Below are 26,487 nucleotides of genomic sequence, written 5' to 3'. Positions count from 1 at the left end.
ATCTCCAGAACCAACGGGATATGTTTCTCGTGGTGTGAGGTACCTACTACAGAGTGACTCTTTTGTTAAAAGAAACTGGCAGCAGTCCTTGCAGAATGCGAATCTCCTTGGGTGTGGAAAGTTGAATGAGAAAATGGCAGGACCCTTCCCGCTTCTACGCACGCGCTTTAGACAGATACTTGTTAATGACTATGAAGCTCACAGCAAGACAGGTCATTTTGTTCCACATCCTCTGCTGGAGTTCTGAGAGCAATTGAAAAGTCTAGACAACCTTCCTCTCCTGCTAGTGGAGCCATCTCCCACTGCTCACCGAGGGATGGATCTTGAGTAGGTGGTAAAACTGAGGGCTCCAGGTCAGAGAGCCTTGCCTGCGAAGTGCAAAATGGTTTGAGTCATGGCGATGGCCAAATGCTGCGATGCCTGTGTGGCCGTAGTGCACAGTGGGGAATCTCAGCTGTGCTGGGTTGTTGTTTTGTCAACTTGACACAAGCTAGTGGTGTCTGGGAAGAGGGAACCTCGGTGGGAGCATTTTCCTGATTAATGCTTGATGTGGGAGGGCCCAGCTCACTATGGACAGTGACATTCCTGGGTAGATGGTGCTAGAAGGTATAAGAAGGCAAGCCAAGAACCAACATTCTTCCATGGCCTCTGCCTCTGTTCCTGCTTCAGGTATCTTGGCCTCGAGTTTCTGCCCTGACTTCCTCAAAGATGCACCGAGATTGAGAGCTGTAAAATGAAATAAATCCTTTCTTCCCCAGGTTGCTTTTGGGCAGTGGTTTATCATAGCAACAGAAAACAAACTAGGCCAGGCAGTGGTGGCGCCTTTAATCCCAGTGCTCTGGAGGCAGAGGCAGGTGGATCTCTGAGTTCGAGGCCAACCTGTTCTACAAAGTGAGTTCCAGGACAGCCAAGGATGTTTGTTATACAGAGATAAAAGAAAGGAAGGAAGGAAGGAAGGAAGGAAGGAAGGAAGGAAGGAAGGAAGGAAGGAAGGAAGGACACAACTAGAACATTAGTCTTTACTATTTAAGAAAAAAATTAAATTTATTTTTATTTATGTGTGTATGTAGGCTTGTCTGTGTGTGTGTACCACATACATACAACCACCCAAGGAGGTGAGTATTGAACACAGTTTCCTGCCCTGCAACAACAGCCTTGCTTTTCAGGGTAGGAAATCTGGCCTCTGAGAGATTATTTCAGTTCTGTGGCTATTTCCTAAATAGAAAAAACACACACTTTCCCTCCTTCACCTGATTCTTGCTGCCTTATCATTTTGGGGTATATATGCCTGCCAGGGGTACCCTGACTGGGTGGGCTTCTGCAAGTCTGATTTTGTTTTGTTGTTTTTGAGACTGGGCCTCATTGAACCTGAGCTGCTGGCGTATAGTCAGGGGTGCCCTTGACCTTCTGATCTACCTGCCTCCGGCTCCCCTGCATTGGTATTGCTGGTGTGCGTCCCACCTCTGGTTTACTCTGTGCCAAGAATGGTACCTGGTACCTGGGGCTTTGTTCGTGCAGTATACCCAAGTCCTTGCCTTGTTGAGTTCTAAGCTGTTGAACTCCTGGTGCCTAGGATCCCATGCTTACTTCCCATCTGTTTGGAGTATGTGATTGCTTCTCAGTGTGTGTTAGTCATCTGTAAGAACGATAATTGGTATACATCTTACAAATATTTATTTGTCTCTCTCTGTGTGTACACATATCACAGTGTATATGTGGAAGTCAGGACAAATTGTGAAAGTCAGTTCTCTTCTACCATGCAGGTTCCAGAAATGGAACTCAGGTCATTTGGCTTGGTGACTAGCACCTTTAAATGCTGAGTCATCTTGCTGTCCCTTTTCAGTGCTTTTTGACCAACAGCCAGGAACTGTTCTTATGTACTCAGAGAAGAGTTTCTACACATTTTAGCTCTGGGTGCTTATGGAAAACCAAAACCACTCACAGTATCTGTAGCTTCTTTTCTGGTTGCATTAGAAGTATGTGCCCATCACAAGCAACCACAGACACTACAGGGGTGTGGAAAGTACTGTCCTCGTCTTTGGGAAAGAAATGGAAGGAGTCAGAGAACCTTGCATAGGAATCTTAGCCTGATGTCTACATTCTACATCTTCCTTCAGGTTGTAGCGGGGACAGGTCTGCCACCAGAGGAGATGGCAGAGTGACAAGGATGCATTTGTTAAAGTTGCTTCATTTGTGGACTCAGTAGGGTCCCCGTCCTCATTCCTTCCTGCCCCCCACTGTATTCCTGTCTGGGAATACAGCTGCAGGAGAGAGGAAGGATTGGAGATTGATCTCCTCTAACTGCTACTGCCTTGTGCCTGAAGTAACTGCTTTCCTCCTGGCTCCCGTTCTTCCCAGCCCTCATGCTTGCTAGTGTTGGCCGTCACAGCTGTCCTGCCTGGGCTAGGTGAGGACACAAGGCAGCAGGCCTTCAGCCTGTGGTGCTGGTGGCATCCCAGGCCCTGGTCCCACCTCTAGCTTCTGGTGCATTCTTCTCATAGCTTCCAAGCAATTCTGGGCAGCCTCAGCTCCAGCGCAGGCACAGGCCTCTTCCCAGATGTGCAGCCGTTCCCAGGGGACACTCACCTTGAGCCTAATTACCTGTTCAGCAGGCCTTGTGCGAGTCCCTTGAAGCCCCTAAGGGAATGACTTTTGCTTCTCCTTAGCTTACTTGGAAGGTGAGCAGCCAGGAGACTCTAAAGACATCTTTCCTGAAGGTGCATGGTGGCTGCTGAGCAACCGTCATGACTAGTATTCATCTTGCGGATGAACCGCTTGCGGCTAATGGTAATAAATGCTTATGGTCTCTGTGCGGAAGGGGCCTGCTGTGCACACTTGCTCCTCCCTGCAGCCCTGTGGGAAAAGTTCATCCCGTATCTGCCGGCAATGCTGCTGCAAGACCCTCAGTGGATACCTAAAACTACGGCTGGTCCTAAGACCTTTAGACACGATTTTCCTCCGCAGCCATATGTAGGACAAAGTTTAATTTGTAAGTTAACTGTAACAAGAAATTAGTATCAGTAGCTTATAATAGAGTCATTATAATCATAATAAATGCTCTTTAGGTGGGTAAGTTGCTTATTTCTGGAAATTTTCATTTTATTCGGCCATGAGTGACTTAAACCATGGAAAGGGCAGCTGTAAGTGAGTGGGGAGGACGCAGGAAGGAGGCTGGACTTAGGAACACTGAACAGTCTTGCTGCTCTGCACAGTGAGCAATGATGTAGACAACAGGATGCTCTTCACTGGGGTCTGTGCACCCACAGGATCTGTTCCCATCTCTGTTGGCCTCTTTCCCAGCGGGACCTTCTGTCTCATCACTGAATAACCTGCATTGGTACAGTCACGTACATGGTAGCTATATACAAATGTCTAGTTCTTCAACTAGACATCTGTGAGTGTAAGATTTTTTTCCTTTATGGGGGGGGGGACTGGATCTAGGGTCCTGTACATTCAAAGTAAACACTCTACCATTGAGTTCTATCTCTTGCCTAAAAACCAATTGTAGCACATTTGTTTATTTTATATGTGTGATTGTTTTGCCTGCATATGCACATGTACCATATGCATGCCTGGCACCTTTGGAAGTCATAAGAAGGTATCAGATGTCCCCTCAGCTGGACCTGTGAATGGCTGAGTCACCATGTGGGTATGGGAACCATACCTAGGCCCTACAAAAGCAGTATGTTCACCAACTGAAGCATAATATGTTTCTTATGAGTATATTTGTTTCCTAGGGATACTGTTATTGATGGCCAGAAACTTAACTAGTCATTCTCCAAGCACCCCTCCCATACACACACACAAACACACACAAACACACAAAAAGGTCATGTAGCTCAGACTAGACCTGAACTCCCTATAACTAACTCACCATGGAATGGAGAAGGACCATTAACTTCTGATCACTCTTCCTGGGTCACAGAAGTGCCAGGATGACAACTATGTACGGCTCTGACCTGTTTTATGCAGGGCTGTAGGTTGACCTCAAGGTCTTTATGCATGGTCAACAAGCACTCTTTTCTAAAATTTATTTTTCTTTTATGTACACTGGTGTATTGCCTGTATGTTGTCTGTATGTACATTGGTGTATGTCTGTGAGGTTGTCGGATGCCCTGGAACTGGAGTTTACACACAGTTATGAGCTGCCATGTGGTGCTGGGAGTCAAACCCTGGGTCCTCTGGAAGAGCAGCTAATGCTCTTAGCTGCTGAGCCATCTCTCCATCCCTGCAAGACTCTTACAATGAAGCTACAATCCTCATCTGACCTCTTTAAGATTAAAAAGAAAAAGAAAGAAATCAAGATAGAATATTGATTAATCACTATCTCTGAACTAATTCAATAGACCAGCCTGAGCTTAAATTTGTGGTTTCCCTGCTTCAGCACTAGAGCATCTGAGGGTCCAGGCATTCCAAGTGTGTGCCAGCATGTCTGGTCTCATGATGTTCCCTGAACACTGAGCAGCTGCCAGGGAGCATGAGATGATGTAGACAGGAGACTTTGTCATGGTCCTAGCTGCCCACAGCTTTAAGATGTGCAAAGCAACATGGGGCTCAGGATGAAGAGGGTACCTCTGAGTCCCCAGTGTTTTTAGAACATCCTACTTCTAGATACTGAATGAAGTCCATACTAAACCGATGGACCAGAGATGACAGTAGGCTTGGGGTTTAAAATGGATGATGTCATGCAGTAGGGACACTGGGAAGGGACAGTGATGGATTCATTTTGGAGTCATTCACAAGGGATTTTGGGAAGATTGAGAGTGGCTACAGGAAAAGGGCTTTGTTGGATGAGAAGTCCCTGTGGGGATGAAAAGGTCCAGAAGAAGGTTATGGTGTGGGATTGCTGTGTAGTGCTAGCTGGAATGGAAGGTCTAAAGGGCTGGGACATGGAGCCTTCATTCCAATTCATCTTAGTATCATTCCTGGGATCATTCTGCTTGTATCATCTCTAGTACAGAAATGGGACTGTTCCTGCCTGGTAGAGGCGTTAGGAGGTTTCACTGTGTTGGGGTGGTTGGTGTGCAAGGCCTCCAGTCTCCACGATGCTCTATGGATATGAGCTTGGGGAGTCGTGATCACTGTGGCCTGGATGCTGAGCAGGTTAGAAGCAGATGAGACAACTGGCTGTATAAAGGAAAGTCCTCCTCCTCGCTGCAGACCAACCCCTTCCTTTCTTGACCTTCCTGTGGTCTTCCAGCCTGCAGGGAGCTGACTACTTTCTCTTTCAACTTCCTGTGGCCCAGAGGCTGCCTCTTTGACTCCTTCTCATACTCAAGGATATCCTGAGGTGTCCTTGAGGTCCTGAAGAGAATGCCTTATACTTAGTGTTCTTAGTGGTTGGGGGAGAGCTGATAAACTTAGGTTTATCTCAACTTCTTTACCAGCTTCTCCAGTGGCGGTCGGAAATCCTTAACTAGCCTGGATCTGTTCTCCCAGTCAAGGGCTTAGAGGGCCCCCCAGGAGCTGCTGGGCCTGCCTACTCTGTTCTGAGCAGTCCTGTAAATAAGGAAATCAAACCCTTTGTGTGAGTCAGTTTTATTATATCTATGAACAAATTCTGAGGAAAAAAAAAACAAATTAAAAGAAGGATCATGGTTTTCTAGAGGAACAGAACAGATGTGTGTGTGTGTGTACATACATACACACATAAAGAATATATTATGTATTTAATAAATGCCATCAGAATGGCTTACTGGCTATGGTCCAACTAGTTCAACAATGGTTCTCTACCAGTGGAAAGTTCAAGAATCCAGTAATTATTCAGTTCATGAGACTAGGTGTCTCAGCTACTCTTTAGTATACACCAGAATCCTGAACAAGTAGGTCGTGATGCCACTGAAAGCGCGAACTTGCTAGCACGAGCAAGCTTCCTTCTTTCATGTCCTGTATAGAGGCTGTGAGCAGAAGGTGTGGTCCAAATTAAAGGTGGGTCTTCCAAATGCAAAAGATCTGGATTTTGGGTGCATTTTCTCACCCCAAAGATCTGGATTAAAAGTGGATCTTCCCAATTCAAATGATTTCATTAATAAAAAAAAAATCTTTCAGGCTGGACCTTGTAGCACAGAAACACCTTTTAATCCCAGCCATTGGGAGGCAGATGCACATGGATCTCTATGAGTTTGAGGCCAGCCCAGTCCACGTAGTGAGTTCCAGGACAGCCAAGTCTACACAGAGAAACCCTGTCTCAAAAAAACCCAACCAACCAACCAACCAATCAACCAAAGCAAATAAATAAGTAAATAAATAGAAAATAAATAAAAATTAAAAAAAAAAAGAAAGAAAGAAAGAAAAAGAAAGTCCCTCACAGATGTGCGTAGTCATTTGGGTTTTGATTAATTCCAAATATAGTCAAGCTGAGAACGGAGAGTACCCATCACAGATTTAGCTCACTGTTTCAGAGGGCTAAGATCTTTGTGGGAGGAAAGTGGGTCTCTTACAGCAGCCAGGAAAAGGCAGATACCTGCCAGAGGCTGCCTGTCCCTTTTTTTTTTCCATACAGTCTGGAGCCTATGGGATGGAAATGCCTACATTCAAAGTGACCCCCTTAGTTAATCCCACCTGCAAACACCCTCCCAGGCACACCCTTAGTGGAGCTCTGCTGATCACTTTCGTGCTTCTCCCTCCCTCCTTCCCTCCCTCCCTTTCTTTTTTCCTCCTTCCTTTCCCTTCCTCTTCCCCTCTCCCTCTCCCCTTTTCTTCTCTATCTCTTTTTTTTTCAAGGCAAGATAGCCCTGGCTGTCCTAGAACTCCCTCTGTAGACCAGGCTGGCCTGGAACTCACTGAGATCCACTTGCCTCTGCCTTCCAGGCGCTGGGATTAAAGGTGTGCACCACCACTGCCTGGCTGTCTTTCTTTTCAAAGATTTGGTTGTAATACTCATCAGGTACGAGTGTTTCTTATGCATGTATGTATGTATGTGTGCCATGTGTGTGTCTGGTGCCAGTGAAGGTCAGAAAAGGGTGTCGCATCTCCTAGAACAGATAACTGTGAGCCACCATGTAGGTGTTGAGAACTGTACCCAGTTCTGAATCTCTATAGGAACAGCATCTCCCAGGTACCTCCAAGAGCTACTTTCAAAGGATGTGCCAGAGGTCACAAAGCCATGACCACACGTGAGGGGGACTCACATTCTGGCTTACTGCACCCCACTCTGCTTATTGGGTCACTTCATATTCCATTTCCTGAATGCGTAAGTGGGAGGCTTGGGATCCTGAAGCAGCTGATCCCTGTTAATCCAGCACCTCGGGGAAGAAAGGAAACAAATCAAAAACCGGAGTTTGTCTGCAGGAGGATAGTTACAGCATTGTCTGGGAACAGATGCTCATGTGTCTTCCCAGGGTGGGCGAGACCTGGTCCTCGCAATGCAAATGTCTTGGTGGCTGCTGCTTCTGAGCTCCAGTGAGGGAGGGAAGATGTCTTCTTTGCTGTGTTTAAGAAATCTTAATTTTCCCAGTGAGAGAGGGGGTGGAGGACAGGGAGACTGAGTGAACCTGACCTCCTAGGATGGTTTTCCAGCCCCTGCAGTCAGTACCGTGGTCCTTTGGCTGTGATGCCTGGGCATTAGAATTGACATCTACTGATATCAACAACACGGTGGAGAGTTCTAGAAGACAGAAAAGGGGAATGAGGAACTCAGATGTGTGTGCATACATATATGCTGTGTCAGGACATCCTCGGGGAAGGGAGGGGAGAACACTAAGTCATAAACACCGGGACAGAAAATGAACGCCAGGGATTCCGTCCCTCCCTCTCTGGGGACTGCACCTGGGGCTGACCCTGTAGCTTGCAAAGCATTCCTCAGCTCACCTGTGTTCAAGGGGGTTGATCCACATAGGTCTTTCCTCTGCTGGTGTTGGGTAGGCCTGCACTTCTTACCAGTGTCTGCTTGCAGGGGTCAGCGGGGGGCGGGGATATCCAAGAGGGAGGGTCAAGAAGGAAGTGACACATTTGGACCTTACAGTCCAGGAGACAGAGAGGAAAGAGACTCAGCCAAGAGAAAGGACCTGAGGCTGTATTTTCTAGTGGAGGCAATTTCTGTGTCACTAAGTTAGAGCATGCTTCCTGACGGGCCTCCTCCTGGCTGCCTTCCAGGCCTGGCCAGCTGACTGCAGCAGGCTGTGAGCAGGCGATGTGAAGGGGCAGGGAGCCCCAGAAACGGCCGATTCTCAAGCCGGAGGGCCCGGTCCACATCTTTGATGACTCCACAGCACGCTTGCCCAGGAAAGTCTTAAAAAGTTTAAACCCCCTCTGTATAGAGCCAGAGTACATGCACAGAGTGGCCACAAAGAGCAGCTCTGTGGTTGTGGATTAACCAGCAATGCCCTGTCTCACACCAGCCGCTTAGCGTAACTTTGTTTTGACTTCTTTCCCTCTGGTATTTTAATTAACCATCGCTATTGATTTGGTTGCGCATAGCCTGGTGATGTTGGTGCACACTTGGCTGGGCGGTGGTGGTGCATGCGGAGGCAGGGACATCTCTGAAATGGAAGCCAGCCTGGTTTAGAGGACAGCAGGGGTCTGCACAGAAAACCTGCCTGGGGTGGGGGAAACAAACAAAAAACAACAACAACAACAACAACAACAACAACAAAATGTGGCGGTTCTGGGTGGGTGGAGAGATGGCTCAGCCCTTAAAGGCTAGGGTCACAACTAAGAGTACTTTTTGCTTGTGCATCTGAAGATAACTTTGTAGGCTTGCCTTTTCCCTCAAAGGTTTTACATGGGATGTAGGGATTGAAGATTACCAGGCTTGTGGTCCTGGCTTCTAAGAGCACAGAGAGCTTTAACTCTTTTGTGTCCTTATCAATAGGCTTTCCTCTGCTGTCTTCCCTCACCCTCGGCTCTCCCCCCTCGTCCCAGTTACCTTTGTGATATGTGTTGTACGTATGACTGGAACTTGGTTTGTGCTCCTTGGATTCTGGGTGACCTTTTAAAGCCCATCCTGGAGCTGACACACATTTCTGGAGTTTTCCTAGCATTGCTGGGAAGATCTTGGTCTTGTCTCTTACTGGTCCTATGCACACATTGCCATGCACTTAGGACTGGGGAGCCTAGATCCAAAGGGGGTAATAAGAGAGAAGCATTTGGGTTTGAGGACACCCGAAGCTCTCATGTAGCGAGCCCCATTCCCATGATATTTTCTGGCAGGTGAGGTCCTTTTTCTGGTGTGGTACCTTTTCTCCTGAGCATCCATGCTGCCTCTGCACTTGGTCAGGAACTGCCACTTGACTACAGTAACGCTCACCTGGCCATGTGATAATTCTTCCTCAGGTGACAGAACTTTAATGGACTTGACCACAACAAAATAAACCTGGTTTCAGATTTGCCCGTGGCCCTCAGTAAATATTTAATAATGTGCTTTCCCTCTTTCTCCCTTACTGTTAACTGAGGCTATGGTGTTAATCACCCCACCACCTCCCCCTGCCCTCGCTTCCTCCGTATTTCTTCCCCTCTGATAGGCTGAATGGATTACAGGTTCCTCCCAGATGCTGCCCGGGACCTCAAGTTTCTTATCTTGGCAACCAAAACAATGACAGTTTGTCACTCATAGCTTTTTTGTGCGTGTGGAGGTGAAATGAGATTGTCCATGTGTCAAACGTCTCGGTTTTTAGTTCTAGCCATCTTGTGTGTGGGTACTCCTCACAGGGTAATGCAGACACTGACTGGGTCGAGGCTCAGGCTTGGAAGACAGACCAGACTGCCTTGCTTCTGGCTGCTCTCTTACTGGTGTGAATCACCCGCAACTGTCTGTACCTCCAAGTATTATTCTGTAAACTTTGTTAGCAAATTCCAGATGGTCGCGGCATTATACGGGATGTGGTAGGCCAAGGCTCCTAGCAGGATGAATGACGCATGCTCCATGAAGGGCCATTAGTGCTCTCGGGTGGCTGGGGAAGTCCAGGCCCCACATTCTGTGATTTCCGGGATAATGTGAATGCATTGGCTTGAGGAGACACAGATATTGCTGAATGAATAAGAGTAGTAACCCGCCCCAGGCGCTGTCCTGGAGAAGCAGCTCACAGAGCCTGGTAGGACCTGGAACCAGACCAGCCTTTTGTGGTTGCCTTTAAAAAGAAACAAAACAAAGACTGACTTCCGACCAGCTGACCCTAAGCCTCTAATCCTAGTAGGTTCCCTATTGGGACCTTTCAGACTTGCAGGGGAGCCTGGCTAGGTGCCAGGCCTGATCTTTAGTGAGCCCAGGCAAGCCAATAACTTGCCCCTCATCAACACCCTAGGCACAGTCAGGTCCTAGTCTTCTCCCAGGCAGCTCTGTGGATCCTCCTGCAGCTAAAATGTCCTTGCCTGGGGGGGGGGGGTAGCAAACCACTTAGTGGCATTCCCTGAAGGTTTTCCTCCCACCTCACCTTTTCTCCTCAGGCCTTCACTCACCTGTATTTGCTTGCCAGTGTCACAGGGACTATTTTTATCTTAGCACTTTTTTTCCCCCTGTGTCAAATATAAGAGAGGAGTGATGATTGCTCCTGTCGCCTGTGATTGTGCCAACACTGTTTTCTTCTCCCTCGTCTCAGGCATGACCTTAGCATGACTATGGTAAGAAGATGCCCTCCAGAAGACTGTGCTTGTGGACGACATGGAGCCCCACTTGGGGATTTTCTGAACCCTGTGGATTTTACAGTGAGATGCACTTGCCGAGGAGTGATGCTGGTGGATGCGGATTCCGGAAGAACTCACCTGGCTGGCCTAATAAATTCTTTCAGGCTGGATGCCCACTGGAGGCAAGGACAGTAGCTGAGAAGACTGTATCTCAACCCTTGACTCAATGCGAATATTTGCTCTGATCTCCCGGACAACCTGGAGCTCCCTCAAAAATGTGAGTCCCCAAGACCCATTTCCTTTTGAGTGTCCCTGTGCTTTAGGCCAGGTTGTCCTGGATGGTAGTTGAGATTTCTCTGATGATGTGGCTGTTAGGAGAAGAGCTGCTGTCTTCTGTGTCCATTTATGTATCTGGCGTGATGCCAGGACCTTATGGGAGAAAGACAAAAAGTAAGTCTTTTTAAATTAAAGAAAATAACAACCATCGAGGTAGTGGTGCATGCCTTTAATCTCTGTGAGTTCAAGGCTAACCTTAGAGCAAGTCCCAGGACAACCAGGACTGATACACAATGAAAACAAACAAACAAATAAATATCATCATTATCATATCATAATGATAATAATAATAGTAAGGAGAATCCTCCCTGGAGCTACCCTTCTTCCCCGTGTTGATGGATCTTTGTTAATTGAAGGTTCTTATTTCTCTTTTTGTCCTCTAGACTATAAATGTCTCAAAGGCCAAGGCTTGAGGAGGTTATCTCTGTCTCTGAGACTCAGTGGGTACTTGGCAGGTGGTCTCTCACACTGCAAAAAGGATAAATGAAGACGTGGTAGTAAAGGCAATGAGACTGGCAATTCCACAGGAAAGGCAAACACAATAGACTCATTTCTTGGCTCTATGTATAGAGCTGAGAACAGCATGAGACCAGATGGTTAGTACCGTGAGACAGGTGCTGTTCTGGGTTTAAATCCCTACCACCCTGTGTGACTCAGAACTAGTGATAGTTGGGTGCCCCTCTTCAGCGTGGCTGAAGTTAGTAGTCTCTTCTACCATAGCGCTGGAATTGAGGCTCCCAAAGCAGGCATTTACGTGCAAGGCATGTGCCCGAAGCTTGACCCAGGGTCAGGGCAGTGCCAGTGCAGGGTAGCTTCTGGGGAAGGTGCTGTTGCTCGGCCCTGAAAATATTCTGAGCACAGCAATGTAAACAGTGCTAGACTTTGCACCAGACACTGTGGGTTGTCCTGCACAGTCCATTAAGGGTCCTGATTTGAAGCCTGGAGGAGGGCTGAGCTTCAGACCTGCAATAGGCAAGGAGAAGGAACCTTCTGCCAGCTGGAAGGAGGGAGGAGTGGACTTGACAACTGAGGTTCATGCCTCTGCAGTTCACTGGTTTGACCCCTCAGGTGTTGCAAAGTTGGTAGAACCTAGGGATGTTCACTGGAGTGCCAGGCTACCCAAGAAAGAGTGAGTGGTAACTCCAGTAGGAAGTGGCGGTGCTCAGGTCACCATTTGGCTGCCAGAGTGGCACTTGAGATAGAGGCTGCTTGGCATGGGCTTCTAGGTCCATCATGACAACAATAAACTCTTAGGCAGCCCTGCTTGAACTGCTCCTGCAGGCAGAGTCCCCTGGTTATGCTATGTTGCTATTCACAGTTTCTGGCTGTGTACCGACTCTCTGCTGGAGGAGTCTGAGAGCCTTCCTGTCTTGCTTAGAGGCCAGACACATAGTGCATTGCTGCAGCAGAGCTGTTCTGATGAGGTGGGGTGACCCGTTGTGGATTTCTTGCAGCTCCACAAAGAATAGGCACATGGGCCTTTGAAACAACTGTGTCATTTAGACCAGCAGTCCCTCAGGTGCATAGTGTGTCTCCACTCTGTATTCGCAAACCTTGAGGGTCACAACTTGCATAGGTGTATGCTTAGGAGAAGGCCAAGCTGGAAGCTAGAAGCCTGGCTGCTTGATTTGTGCAAGACCAGTAGAGTCAGCTAAAGAGGAAAGATGTCCTTCTAAGTCCGAAGGGGCAAGTGTTGGGACTTAACTCCTGTGGTTGCTCTTAGGCCCTTAAAAGCTAGCGTCCTCTTCTCTCCACCTGAGAAAACCAGGCTTTGGAAACTCCTGCAGGAGTTAGGCACCAGGGCAGGGACGAGGCAGAAGTTGCATCAAGCTGGGAGAACAGCACTCAGTTGTCTCTCATGGTCTGGGGGTGGGGGTGGGGGGGTCTGTGCTTTTGGTAAGGGAAGCCCTGTTAGATAGGGTGTTTGGAGCATGGCTTATGGATCTGCCTGACCTGAGGTGGTGAGTGGAGTCATTTCAGGGCGTGGCTGTTGAGACTCTTAGCCTCTTTGTGTCTACATACCCTCCCCCCATGACAGCTACACCTCACTTATCACATGGCCCCCAGCTCCCTTTCGCTTCTTGGATTGGTTACTCCCTAGCATAACCCTTTTGTGGTGGTTCTCTTTATCTCCTTCTTCTCACAAGAGGCTGAGTACCAGTAGACTCAGGCTGCAAAGAAACATGGAACCAAAATCCTGAGAAGTAAGACAGGGGTTCGAGGCTCCATCCTGAGGACACGGATATAGCAAATATCACCATTTATCAGGCCAGCCTCTGTGCAGGATGCTTGGCCAACACTGAGGCACGTATGTGTCAGAACAGAGCCGTGGGGTAGATACTGTTAGATGTCTGGGTCTGGGTCACTGTTGGAGGGATGAGTACAGAAAGGCCAAGTAGGTGTCCCCAGGGAACACCGTGCTGCCTGACTCCGCAGCCAGGGAGAACACCACCTGGAGCTGAGGATGTGACTTCCGCTCCCTTCTTATCCCTGCTAGAGACCATAATCTGGGGCAGGTCACCTTTCTTCTTTTGGTCTACATCCTCATCGGTAGGAAACTTATGTCATTTTTCTCCTAAACCAAGGTGTTTGGGAATGAAAGGGTCATCGTGTTTACGGGAATGGTACTGTGACTGTGGGGAGCTCACGACATCGCAGAAGCAGAGTCTCAGAGTCTGTGACATGGGTAGTTACGGGTCCTGCTTAGCATCTGGTGAGACTGTGGGCCATGGTGCTTCTCTCTGAGTCTGGAAGATTCCTTATGAGACGGATGCTTACCTTGATCGGCAGCAACACACACACACACACACACACACACACACACACACACACACACGGAGACAACAGAAAGCCCACCCTACCAAGAGCATCTCATTTCTTCATCTTTCTTTTATGCGTCTGGGTGTTTTGCCTGCATGTATATCTGTGCTGCATGTACAAGCACTGCCTGCAGACCAGACACCCTGAAACTAGAGTTTACAGGCAGTTGTGAGCTGTCCTGTGAGTGCTGGGAATTGAACTGCGGTCCGCTGGAAGAACAACCAGTCCTCTTAAACCACTGGTCCATCTTTCCAGTCCCTGGGAGCATCTTATAATCATGAGAGGCACTGATTGTAGGCACTGTGTGGGCTCTGTCCATTCTCTCGTGCACACTGGGCACCCAGAGTGTCCCTGTCAGCCCCTCTATCACAATAGGTTGAATCACATAGTAAATACTCCCTCTGTGCAGTCAGCGGCTGACTTGATCTCATTCGCTCACTTCTCAGTGATTGGAGGCTGCTATCTCCCCCACAGCTTTATAGTGAGAATTAAATATAAGCACACATTTGGGCGTTTGAGTCAGTGTTTTTTGGCATAGGACATGTACTCAGGGAATATTAGTTATTTTTAAGTAAAATGTTGAACTAGAATTGGAAGATCGAAAACACACAGACACAGAGACATAAGAAAATGCTGAGGATGTGTCATGCCTCTCGGAAATTTGATGTTCAGTCCCGGCTCTGGGTTTTCTAGTTAGCGCAGCCTGCTGAGTGGGTTATATTTGTGTCTAAATTAAGGTTTGGCAAACTTTTCCTATCCTGGGCTAGAGAGTAAATATTTTCAGTTTTGGGAGCCCTGCCGTTCCCTACCGCTCATTGCAGCACTGCTTCTCCTTCTGGAAAGCCGCCAGTGGCAGTATGTAAATGAGTGGGTGTAGCTGTGTGCCAATAAAACTTTATTTACAAGAACTGGCCAAGAGCCCATCAGCTGTCATTTGTCCTTGGTTTAAATAAGGAAACCTGTTTGTCTTTGAAAGCGACTGCTCCTGGATCATAAACACTGGAGGGCAGCTTGTTATGAGATGTACTATTTGTGTGAGGCTGTGGCCACAGCAGATGGGCAGCCTCTTTATTGTGTTTCACAGGAAATATAAAAAAGGCCCTTACAGGGGTAGTTCATGTCGGCTGTGTCTTAAGCTGTGATGCTGACAGATAGTACTTGTAATAATTCTGAGAAGTTATGTTAGAGTGTACATTCTTGTTGTTTTTTTTTTTTTTTCTGCCCCCCCTGAGTTAAGAGTTTCTCTGTATAGTCCTGGCTATCTTAAACTCACTCTGTAGACCAAGACCAAGCTGGCCTTGTATTTACAGAGATCCACCTGCCTCTGCCTCCTGAGTGCTGGGATTAAAGGCACGTGCCACTGTCTCCCAGTTCGTTCTTAAGTGGACACCCAGTCCCTGGATCACTCAAGTCTCAATGCTCAAAGATTACCTTTGGAGCAAACTCAACTAGGGTTTTGCGGCTTTGCTGTTTCAGGGCCGGTTGATCTTTCTCCACTGATCTCTGCTTTGGGTGGGCTTTTCTAGCCACAGCCTGTAGGTATGAGGATCCCAGAGTCCTCTCTTCCTGTGAGTGCTCAGAGTTAACCAAGGGGGCAGATTTTAGGCATCATCTCTGTGACCGCCCACCCTGTCCCCAGGCCCTTGGATTCCCCAGTGAGCCTGGAGGCAGGCAAGGCTTATAGTCACGGGAAGCCTAAGATGTCGCCTGCAGTGGAGCAGGAATAGGCGGTGGCCACAGGAACCCTGGGTCAGAATGGGTGAGTAGGGCCTCTTCTTCCTGATGCTTGGCCCGCTGGAGCAAGACAGAGCTCTGGGCTATTTAGCAAGACCTGCTGATTCGGAAGAATAAACATCCAGCCACAAGCTCTCAGCTTTCTTTCATCCCTAGCCATCAAAAACTTGTTTTTGCGTGTTTAGGACACGGGGAAAAGACGTATAATAGTAAAACGAATTCTTCAGATGGAGAAATGCTCCAAGAAGCAGTCTGAATATCCGAAATTTTGGGCCCAACGAAGTGCAACAGCTTTTTAGTGGTGTGACCTCCAACAGATCAGTTGGCCTCTCTGGGCCTTCGTCTCCTCTCTCCTGAAGTTGGCTGTGGTAAAATTCCATGCACTGAATAAGCCAGGTGGAACTCTCTTCTTCAAGCTTGATGCGTAGCAAAACCCTACTCCGGCGCCACTTTGCCAGGTTCTGAGTTCAAGTCAGCTAAGGCAGCTCTTAGGACTTCTGGGGAGACTCTGACTTGGGATGACTGGCCAGGTGTTTTGATACTTGGGTAGTGTTCTGGTAGAGGCTCCACTCCAGCCCCTGGCATTCATATACCCAGAGTCTGGGGTGTTTTGGTAAAAGCTCCACCCCCAAGCTCCCTCTCCGATCTCTCTCCAAACCCTGCTGCATCTCAGAAAGCCGGCCAGTTGATGAGGCCTCCCCAAGATCTGCTCAAGATCACCCCCACAGGGTATTTAAACTGCCTCCCCCCCTCCCCCGCCAGAAAACAGACACATGGTTTTTCAGTCTCTCTTCCCTGTCTCCTCTCTGGGGGGTATGGAAGATCATCAGGCAACATCGTATCCATTAAACCTGGACCTTTTCTAATTTGGTTTGATTTGATCTGATTTGGGTTGCTGCGTAGGCCGAGAGGCTTGTCGGAGTGCAGAAAGTGTTTGGGTAGGTGCCAGGGGACAACTGAGTCATGGATGTGAAAGTGTGGGAGCCTGACAGTGCGTGAAGGGAGGATAGAGAGTTAGGGAGGAGCCTGGGGCAGCAGAGAAGGTGACTTGGCAAATTCCTTACAGGCCACATAGCCCTTGCCTACCTCAGAGCTGGAGCCACACAGTGGCTGGTGACTGCCAGGACCCCGCAGCCTTGTCCTTTCCAGCTACACTGGGAATCCTCCAGAGCACTCTGGGCTCCTCCGTCTTCCGGTGGCTCCCAGAAAGTTTATCCTTATTCAGGAATTTGCTGTGGAATTTGGAGGACGCGGTTCTCTGTGTAATGTGAGTTATCTAGACCGTGGAAGTCACAAAGGGCCACTTAACAAATGCACTGTTCCCACCGACAGGATTAACACACGCCTAGGATGTGGCTTGTTTGCCTTGGGCCAGGGCCTTTGAAGAAATAAATGAAAACAAAACCCGAGACAGTGAGAAACCAGCCCGCTTGTGCTCACAGGAGCTCCGCTCTTGGACTTGGGTCCAGCGGGTCAAGCTTTGCTCTTCTGTTTCAGATCCACGTGGGGACCTTTCTGGGCACCGACCGTGTCTTATGTTTCTGCAGTTCTTAGGCAGGTGGCACAGTGTTGATGGCTCCTGTAAAATCTGTCACTCAGCACTGGGCTCGGCTACATGGTGCTGTTGTCCGTTCATCCCAGGCTTTGGGGCTCACTTGCAGGATCCCACTTTTGTAAGCAGGCCTGCCGTGAGTGTCTAGGCACACAGCAGAATGTGTCCCCAGGGGTCCAGCATGTAGGGCACAACATATTTGTCATCTTCCTACATGTGACCACCTGGCTTTCCAGGTAAAAGGTCATCAGCTTCCTGAGTTCTTCTTCTCCCTGGCTTCAGGAAACTTCTTAGGTGGGCAGGAGTGGGTAGTGCGCTTCTGTGTTCCTGTGCCCATCGGTAGGGTCTGGTACCTGATCCTGCTCAGGATATGACTGTGTGGGCTAAACTCTGGAAGGAGACTAGGTAAATCCCCAGAGACACTCTGGAGCCTGGGCATGCAAGGAGCAGCATGTTGGGTCCTTCTGCAAGAACAGGAAAGGAGAGAGCAGCGGCAGTGGCGAGGAAGGGCAGGGAAGCAGTCAGTTTGCTGATGTCACCTATCCAGGCATGAAGGTTACAGGCACTGTTTTAGATCTTGGTGTGCAGGATACCCAGGGCATGTGGAGAAAGGAGTGCCTCGTCTCGTCGGGCAGAGAGGTGAGGTTGCCATGACTACAGAGGAGCCATCCCAGTGGGAAATGAGGACTCTAGGACACTCCCCTGCTTGGCCCAGCCCAGGAACATTGGGGAAAAAAATGACTGAGGTTCCCCCTTGCAGGATATCTCAGAGGCTGTCAACACAGCTGCTTGTAGAAAGTCAGGGTTGGAAATTGTTGGAAGTTCCATGCTGTGGAAAATTGAAGATAAAAAGGAAAGTCAAGTATGGAAAACCGGAGAGGTGGTGTGGTGGTGGTGGTGGTGGTGGTGGTGGTGGTGGTGGTGGTGGGTAATAATTAGAAATGGGGCACTGAGGGATGCTAATGGGAAAATTAACTGTGTTCTGTGATGTCTTCTCTTGCAATCTGAAGTGTCCTCCACAATGAAAAATTACATCATAGACCCTGGCCCAGTTGGACTGGACCAGTTTTGATGTCTCATGCTGCTTTGAGGCACAGGGCTGAGTTGCTATATAGGCATCCCCCTACCCCTTGCTCTATTTGGTACATTCATAGATGGCATTGGCAAGGCCCTCCTGGCTTCTCTTCTGTTTGCTGAGCTTTATGGTCTCTGCTGGGCTGGAATGGCTACTGAGGATGTACCATTCACATGATGTACTAGCACCATGCCTGGGAGACTCCCCCCTAGAGGGGAGCATTTCCTTCTGGACCTGCATTTCTTGTCCATGAGTACTGGCATTGTTCCATTGCTGTGGTCACTGTGTGTAACCCTAGCTGCCTTTGAACTCGTGTTGATAGGCCTGCCTCAGCCTTTCAAGGGCTGGCTGGGATTGCAGTGTGGTGGGTGTACCCTGCCCGGATTGGCAGTTCTTATTTGCGCCATTGTTGTGTGACCAGTCAACCTAACTGTTAGTGGCAGCAGCCCAGCCTTTCACCTCATCCTAGATGCAGGAGATGAGCAGTTCTGTCCCCAGATGTGCTTTCCTGGAGCCTATCCTAGAGCTTGAGGGGCAAGCCCACTGCTCTCTGAAGGAACAAAGAAGAAAAGTTACCTAGTCATCCCGGGAGCTGTTAGAGCTAGGCCCTCTGCCTCCTGGGGTGGGGGTGGGGCTGCAAGCGTGCAAAGAAGCAGGTGTCTTAGACAGGACAATCCCAGAGTGCTGATATTGCAGAAAAATGCTTCTCCATAAGACGGAAAACGTTCTTGAGAAATTCTTCCTTAATTCTTCCGAGAACGCTCTGAGGTCGGCCCAGTCAGTGGTTAGCTCTCCAGATGGCGTGAATGATTAGGGAGCACCTACTAGTGCAGGACAGGCGGCTGAGAAAACACTTTGTCCTACTGTTCAGGCATTTTTCAGTCTTAAATGTTTTCCTGGCTTTATCTCCTTGATTCATTGTTGCAGCCTCGAGAAGTGGTTTCTGTCCACATTTCACAAGTGAGGATACTGAAGTCCAGCCAGTCTCTCCCTCTGGGCTTCCTCAGCATCACCAACTTGAATATTTTCTGTCTCATTAACCTAGGCTTGTGACTTGAGGAGGTGTGATCTGGGTTGCCCTGGTTGAATATCAACATGGTGTATTCAGATCCAGTCTCAGGCAAGTCACTCATCTGCTTGGCCTGTTTCTCCACCTGTAAAATGGGCTGTAAGAGTTTCTTTTCGGCGGGGAAGGGTTTGGGGTTAAATAGAATACAGTTTGGACAGCCACCACACAAACCAAGGGCTTGACAAAGCCTGGTCATTATTCTTCTGGCTACCAATTTAACAAATGACCTCACAGGAGGGTCAGGAGCTTGCCAATGATCACAGTCTAGGACAGCTCTTGGGATGAGCCAGGCCAGTCTCCTTCCAGACAGGAGCTCCTTCCTCGCCCTTCCATCACCATCAAGACCATAGATCAAGAACATATCTGGGTTGTGTTTCCATAGATTCCCTGTCTTCATTGATTAACAGGGAGATGGGGGGTGGGGTGGGGGAAAAATACCCAGCTGATGCTCGGCGGAGTTAATTAAGACTTTCCTGGATTTCATTTGTTCTCTGGTTAGCACCAAGATAAATCCTCCAAATGGCTGGGAGGGTTTCATTGACAGTCCATTGTGAATTAACATAGCATTTGCATCTTCCTGGGGATGATAAATGCTTAGATAACAGCACACAACAGAGGGAAGGGAAAACTGGGACAAATTCAGGTTGGGCTGATCAGATCAGCCCCTTTGGTATGGTGAAGCAGCGATAAATGGGGTATGGTGAAGCAGCGATAAATGGCTTAAACAATGTATCTGATACCCTCGGCTTCACCTGGTAGACTGGGGGGGGGGGGGAGACTGAGGGAATGGGCTCTTTTGATGCTTGGTGAAGCCAATATCCTCCCGAGGCTTCTGTGTGCTGCTGTAAGCCTGTTTCTCATGCGTGGACCAAATATCAAAGCCATGACTGTAGTGGTTGAAGGGGTAGGTGCGTGGGCCCCAATGGCCAGGATTTTACACGATTCTTCTGTTTTATTGAACACCCCCAATGTACTGGGGTTCGATTTATTTTTCTAGCAGTTCCCAAAGTTGGAGGTTCTGTGATCTTCACATTACAAGTGTTGAAATGGAGTTGGGTTGGGGTTCAGCCCCCACCTAGCAAGGACTTGAAGCTGACACTCCTTCCCTGGAGCTCCGGCGCACACTTTTCTACATCGCTGCTTGCTACCACAAGTGTTCCCATTCAGTGCTTAAATGGCAGGCTGCTGCCTCTAGGTGGGCAAGCATCAGGGGCCTCAGAAGACACTTCTCTGTAAGAGGCTGGGCCCTTGCCGCCTATGGAAGTGACTGGAACCTTTCTGTTTACAGTCCCTGTTCTTCTGGAGTCTCTAGAAGTGATAAACTTAAGCCAGCCAGTGCTCAGGAGGGTGACGGGAAGTTGCACCTCAGCTCTTTGGGTCTGCTGGGAGATAGTGAATGCAGCCATGGCTGTCAGGGCTAGTGGAAGAGGAAGCTTGCTCTTTGCTCGACAGTTCAGGCTGCTTTTCCTGGATTCCTAGCTGATTACTCTGCCTCTGAGGACGAACAGATCGAGGTCAGGAAGCCAGAAAATGCTGGACTTTCCCATCAAGTCCTCACCAGTTTAAACCGTCCCTCTTTCTTTTCCCTCCCCCTCCTTCTCCTCCACAGTCACCCCATCTCTACTTCAGACATCCCCACTGGCCTTAGACTCAGTAGAGAGCAGAGAATGATCCTGAACTTCAGCCTTTACCTCTTAGATTGCTTTGGTTTACAGGCAGGTACCACCATCCATACCTGGTTTCACGAAGCGCTATGCATCAAATCCAGTTCTTCATACAACCTAGGCAAGCATTTCAGCAACGAAATTACACCCCCTGCCCCAAAGGATGTTGTTTTCTCGATAGTCACCTTAGTGATTCTGTGTGTGGCCACGGGTTTTTACTGAGGATGTAAAGAGGGGCACACTTGGCGGGGTGGGGGAAGGGCGATAGCTGAAGAAAGGGAAAAGTACACATTCCACACCCAGCCTCTTCCTGACTCTGGATCCCGGGGAACTGCAAACAAGGGGCTGATTCACGTGGCTGACTTCAGGGCCCCCCTCACTGGAGTTGAGGTTCTGTGCCTTCCAGTGACGGGGAGGAAATTCCATTTCAGTTATTCTATGCTATGAGTTGTTCATGGCATTCTCTATCTTGATTTTAGGGCTGCCTCATCTTTTTGGAATTTGCCTTTTTTCCCCCCTTATTTTTCTTTCATTGGGTGATAAATTGAGGTGAATGCTTAGTACAGTTCTACAGCACACAGTCATTCTTGGCATGCCAAGCTTCATGCTTTCAGGATGCTGGGCTGTTAGAGGCATGGATGACTTTGCCCCCTCCCTCATTCCGTGTTAGCTTCTTAACCCTTCGTGGGATTGCTGGTTGGGAGCTCTGTCATCTGGAGAGCTTGGATCTGTTACAACTGTTGGAGAGACTCCTTGGGGTTTGGTGGAAAAGCCATGGTAGTGTGTGAACTAATGAAGTGGTATGGAACGTTGTCTCAGAGGTACATTGACCCCATCACCTAAGGTAAATGTGTCTGTCATCAGTTAGACTACGTGGGGAACTTTCCTGACTCTACCACCTTCCCCCACTCTCCATCTGACCTTTCTTTCAAACCCAACTATAGGGTCCGTAAAGCCCCCTGTGGCTTCCCTAGCAGAGTTCTGCTCTGGCCTCTTAACTCATGGTCACTGAGCCTTTTTCTTCAAGGTGTCCAGTCTCTCCCATGAGATGGTGAACATTTCCTGGGAGAAGTAGTAGGTTTGGATCTACTGTATATTCACAGTTCTTTATTTGGGGTGACTTCATGGTTGCTGAAAAAATCTCAAGAGCACTGTTTGACACTTTTAAATGTGTAGGGAAAAGCTGGGTGGTGGTAGTGCATGCCTATAATCCCAGCACTTGGGAGGCTCAGACCGGTGAATCACCAAGTTCAAGGCCAGCCTGATCTAGAGAGAGAGTGAGTTCCAGGACAGCCAGGGCTAGGCAGAGAAAACCCTGTCTTGAGAAACAAAACCCTGTCTGTCCTGGACCACACAGGCCACTTTCCCATCTTACTGTTACTGTCTGTGAATCAGAGCACCACTGAGAGAATAAGTGACTGCCACCATGTTCCCAGGGGCCTTTCCATAAAGGCCTGCCTCCTGGTCCTCAAATTCAGTGAAACAGCAGCAGTGTAGCATGGAGGTCTTCATAGTGATGCATGGGGGTGGAGGCATTGAATTTCATGATCAATGAGCCTAGGAGCCTCGATTCTTTTTCTTCTCAAAGCCCCCTTTTCCCATTTACAGAGTATGGGGTGATGGAAGTACCTTTCCTGGGAGATTGTTCCAAGGACTTTGGAGGTGATATAGGCACAATGTTCAGTATGGGCAGGGGTGGCTGTGGGGTGAGGGACAACTGATCATCGTAGCCCTCAGTGGGTGGATGGGACTTTCAGAACCACTGTTGCGCTGGGCATGGAGATGTGTTTGTAATCTAGCTCTTGCAACTGAGGATCAGTCCAACCTGTGCTTACATAGGAGGTTCAAGGCCACCTTGGACACATTGACACCTGTAGTTGTTGTTGGGTTGTTTTTTTTTGTTTGTTTGTTTGTTTTTTCTTCCCCTTACTCTTTATTCTTTGTTCTTTGGGGAGCCTGTCACCCAGCTCCCAGATAAATACATGGAGATGTATTCTTTCTTATGAATGTCTGGCCTTAGCTTGTTTCTTGCAAGCTTTTCATAATTAAATTGTCCTGTCTATCTTTTACCTCTGGACTTTGATTTTTCTTTATTCTGTATACCTTTCTTAAATTTTTTCTTCTTCCAGACAGCTTTGAAGACTGTCCTGGAACTTCAGGTGAGCCTTGAACTCACAGAGATCTGCCTGTCTCTGCCTCCCAAGTGCTGGAAATAAAGGCGTGCACCACCACTGCGGGACTCCTTAAACTTTAACTCCGTGACTTGCTGGCCCTATGTTCTCTCCCTTTTCCACTTCTCTCTCTTTCTTCCCAGATTTCTCCTCCTATTTATTCTCTCTGCCTTCCCGCCCTGCCTGTCCTTTCTCCTGACTAGCTATTGGCCATTCAGCTTTTTATTAGACTGATCAGGTGTTTTAGACAGACGAAGTAACACAGTTTCACAGAGTTAAACAAATGCAGCATAAAAGAATGCAGCACGTCTTTGTATCTTTAAAGAGTCCACAGCATAAACGAATGTAACACATCTTCAAGTAGTATTCTACAACAGGCACCTGGGCTTAGTAAAACCAAACTGGAAGGAGGGATGGAGAGAGGGAGGGAGGGAGGAAGGGAAGGAGGGAGGAAGCTGGAGGAGGCCGAGTGAGAACACTCATGACTCCTCTCCGGGACACAGAGACCAATTGAAGGGACAGGAGTATGATGAAAATATCGGGCCTAAAACTAAAAGAGTTTTACAGCCAGAGGGACACCTAGAGAGGGTGCTGGGGTTAGTTGTTAGGTTCCTGTGTATCTGCAGCACCCGGGAGGCGGGTAGATAGATGGGTTCTTTAAAGACTAACTTTGGAGACCACAAGGCTCCTCTGAGCAGCAGGAAGGAGGAGGTTCAGATTTGGGGTCAGAATCCCTGCTTTTGCAGAATAGAGCAGAATCCTGGCCTGAAGCATTCTACAGTAAACTTTAAAGACTGCAAATTTCCTATCTGCCTTCTTTCTGTTTCTCTTTTTATTACTGTCTTCCCTCTCCTCAAGCCTGTGCCCCCCCTCCCCCCCCAGTCCTGAGGTTCCAGGGGCTGCTCCTGAACACTAGTTCATTGTTGAATCAGCGACTCACACTCTTGTCCCCTGCTCCCTCCCTCCCTCCCTCCCTCCTTCCTTCCTTCCTTCCCTCCTTTCTTCCTTCCTTCCTTCTTCTTTCCTCCTTCCTTCCTTCTTTAACTTTTTTTTTTTTTGTAACTGTAGTGTTATTTTGTCCCTTTGGTATTTATTTCAAGAACCAAAGCAAAGATCTTTTGGTTAAAAATTACAAAACAAAACAAAACAGCACTCCTGAATTATCAGTCAAATCTCTTTGAACAGAAACCCCAGGTCTAAGAGGTGGCCAGGCTGTATATGAGTATGACTTTGTGTACAGCAGAGGAATCCCTTCCTGCCTTCCTGTCTGGTTCTTCCCATCCTGTTTGTCTTGTTGACCTCCTTTTGCTGCTGAATCTCCTGCCCATTGATCGATGAAGCCCTCAACAGTGTGAGCCGTTCTCTTAAATGGTTTCCTGAAAGTGTTAATTAGCTTCGTAAGAAATAATCATAGCTGACATTTATCTAGTGCTTATTAACTTCGAGGCAATTGAAATTAAGCCTCTTCTGTTATATATAATTTAACTCCTATAATAACCGTAGGAGATACAGTGTTAAAATTAATTAGCGCCATTTTTACAATGAGAGAAAAAAAAGAAGACCAGAGAGGTTAAGTGTAGTGTTTGAGGCACACAGCTGAAAATGGCCAAGCTGGTGTTCTAGCTCCAATGCCGGGCTCTAAACCTTGTGCTCTTGACTGTGGTACCAGAGTACCCGAAGGGTGGGGTTGCCAACATGGATTGGATGGTGGATGGGTTGACATTTGCGCTTGGTAAAAACCAACAGGAATCACTACACACCATTTCTAGAATTCAGGCAGGTTTGCTGGCAGGAGCTTGGAGAACTGACAGAGATGTGGGTTTTGAGTCCCCCACAGTTTGTCCGTCCCAGAGCCAAGGCCTAGAACCTGGAGCTGCTGCACCTTGAACGTCTAGCTCCTCTGACCTGGTCTGACCTTCCAGAATGGGGGTAGAGCAGGACTTGGAATTGAAGAGTAGCTTGCAGGCAGCTCTGGTCCAGTGCGCTGTGAAACTTCTGCTCTGTGGCCAATTCTTGGTTCTGGACGGTGATCTCCTGGGCTGTGTCAGATGTGTGAAGCCCGAGGCATCTGTATTGGAAATTGTACTGGGGAATATACGTGTAGGGATTTATCAAAGACCCAGTTTTGGAGACAGATCTGAAGCAGCATTGATGGCACCCCTTTCCTGCACTGCCCCCCTTCTCGGCTTCTCAGGCTGTCAGGAAAGTTGAGAGTCTCCCTCTGTCCTTGCTAGGCGCTAGGCGATGGTGGTGCTGTTGGTGACACTTAGCTCCCTTGGCTTCGAGTTCCCCTTATCTTAGGCTAAAGAAGGACAGAAAGAACAGCTTTGTGTCCGAGCAACTGTTTCAACTGAATCCCACCGCAGGTTCTGGGTGGGACATGGTTAGTGGTGGATAAAGATTGGGCGCGGCTCTTGTGGGGAGGTTGGTGGATGAGGCAGGGGTCCAGGGAAACTGCCTTTCAGAGAAGCAACGGCTTTGAATGCCCAAACTAGATGAGCTTTGGGGCCTCCCTCTCTCTCTGTACGAGAGACGTCACGCTGCAGCTTTTTTGTAGCCCGCATTCAGCGCACAGTGCAGTCGGTGACCTCCACCCCACAGAACCCTTATTTATGGAGGAAGTGTTTGTTTTGTTTCAAGTCATGTAACAAGAGCTAGGTGAACGTCCAAGCGCTTCCCAGGCATCCCCAAGTGCTTTCTGTGTGCGAACGCGTGCCTGACCGGGATCTGTGCTGTTGTCTTTGCACACGCATGCAAACCCGTGCTCAGAGGAGCTGAGTAACATACCCAAGGTCCACAGCAACCAGGGCAGGCCAGGCAGCAGAGAACAAACCAGCAAGTTTTACATCTCATAGACTTCTACCAAGGGAGCACAGCATCCTTTGGGGAGCTGCATCATCTATGGCATGCCCAGAATGCTCAAGGAGAAGTTAAGTTCCCTTAACTCCAGCGTGAGGGAGGAGCTGCCTAGAGTTTGCTAGTAATGGATTGAGCCCTAAATATGAGATCACTTTTACAGTTTCTCTTTCTTTCTGGTTATATTGAGGAGCAGCTCTTGTTCCCTCGTTGGTCAGCTTTCTCATCAAGGTGGCCCTAGGTAGTACCTGTGTCTTATAGTCTAGCTCGCCGTGAGTGGTTTTCCTGATACCCTGCCAGCAACGAACTCCTCAAGGGCAGTGACCGCCACCCAGCACCTTCTTCTGCAGCTGTCTAACCTACTGCACTAGGCCAAGGTGTGTCTTCAGGCAGTGAGCCACATGGGGGTCATGTGCGACCGTCTAAGTCTTGAGGTGAGAATGAGGTAGTGGAGACTGTAAATGGATACTGGGGGACAGAGAATCCTTCCAGCTACAGGAGACTGCAGCCTGGGTCCCGACTCCCCAGACATAGTGTAACAGTCTCTGTGCAAGGGCTGGAAGCTCCTGCCAGGGCGAATTTTCCTTCACAGCTTCTTTCTGGGCAGCTGTTTCTTGATTGTGTGAGTTTTTTTTTTTTTTTTTTTTTTT

General features: G+C 48.5%; 1 long non-coding RNA gene across 3 annotated transcripts in view; it reads left to right on the top strand.

Annotated features, from left to right (window-relative positions):
* The window catches only part of LOC113456736, a 209,562-nt gene that overhangs the window by 56,589 nt on the left and 126,486 nt on the right, over positions 1-26,487 (top strand). For all 3 annotated transcript variants that reach the window (XR_003377482.1, XR_003377481.1, XR_003377480.1), the window contains one exon: positions 10,536-10,837. This is a non-coding gene — a long non-coding RNA (uncharacterized LOC113456736). The remainder of the gene's footprint in view (positions 1-10,535; positions 10,838-26,487) is intronic.

The sequence above is a fragment of the Microtus ochrogaster genome, chromosome 15, assembly GCF_000317375.1.
Source record: "Microtus ochrogaster isolate Prairie Vole_2 chromosome 15, MicOch1.0, whole genome shotgun sequence".
Classification (NCBI taxonomy): domain Eukaryota; kingdom Metazoa; phylum Chordata; class Mammalia; order Rodentia; family Cricetidae; genus Microtus; species Microtus ochrogaster.
Note: the sequence above shows the minus strand (reverse complement) of the source record. Positions and strands in the feature narration are given on the sequence as shown.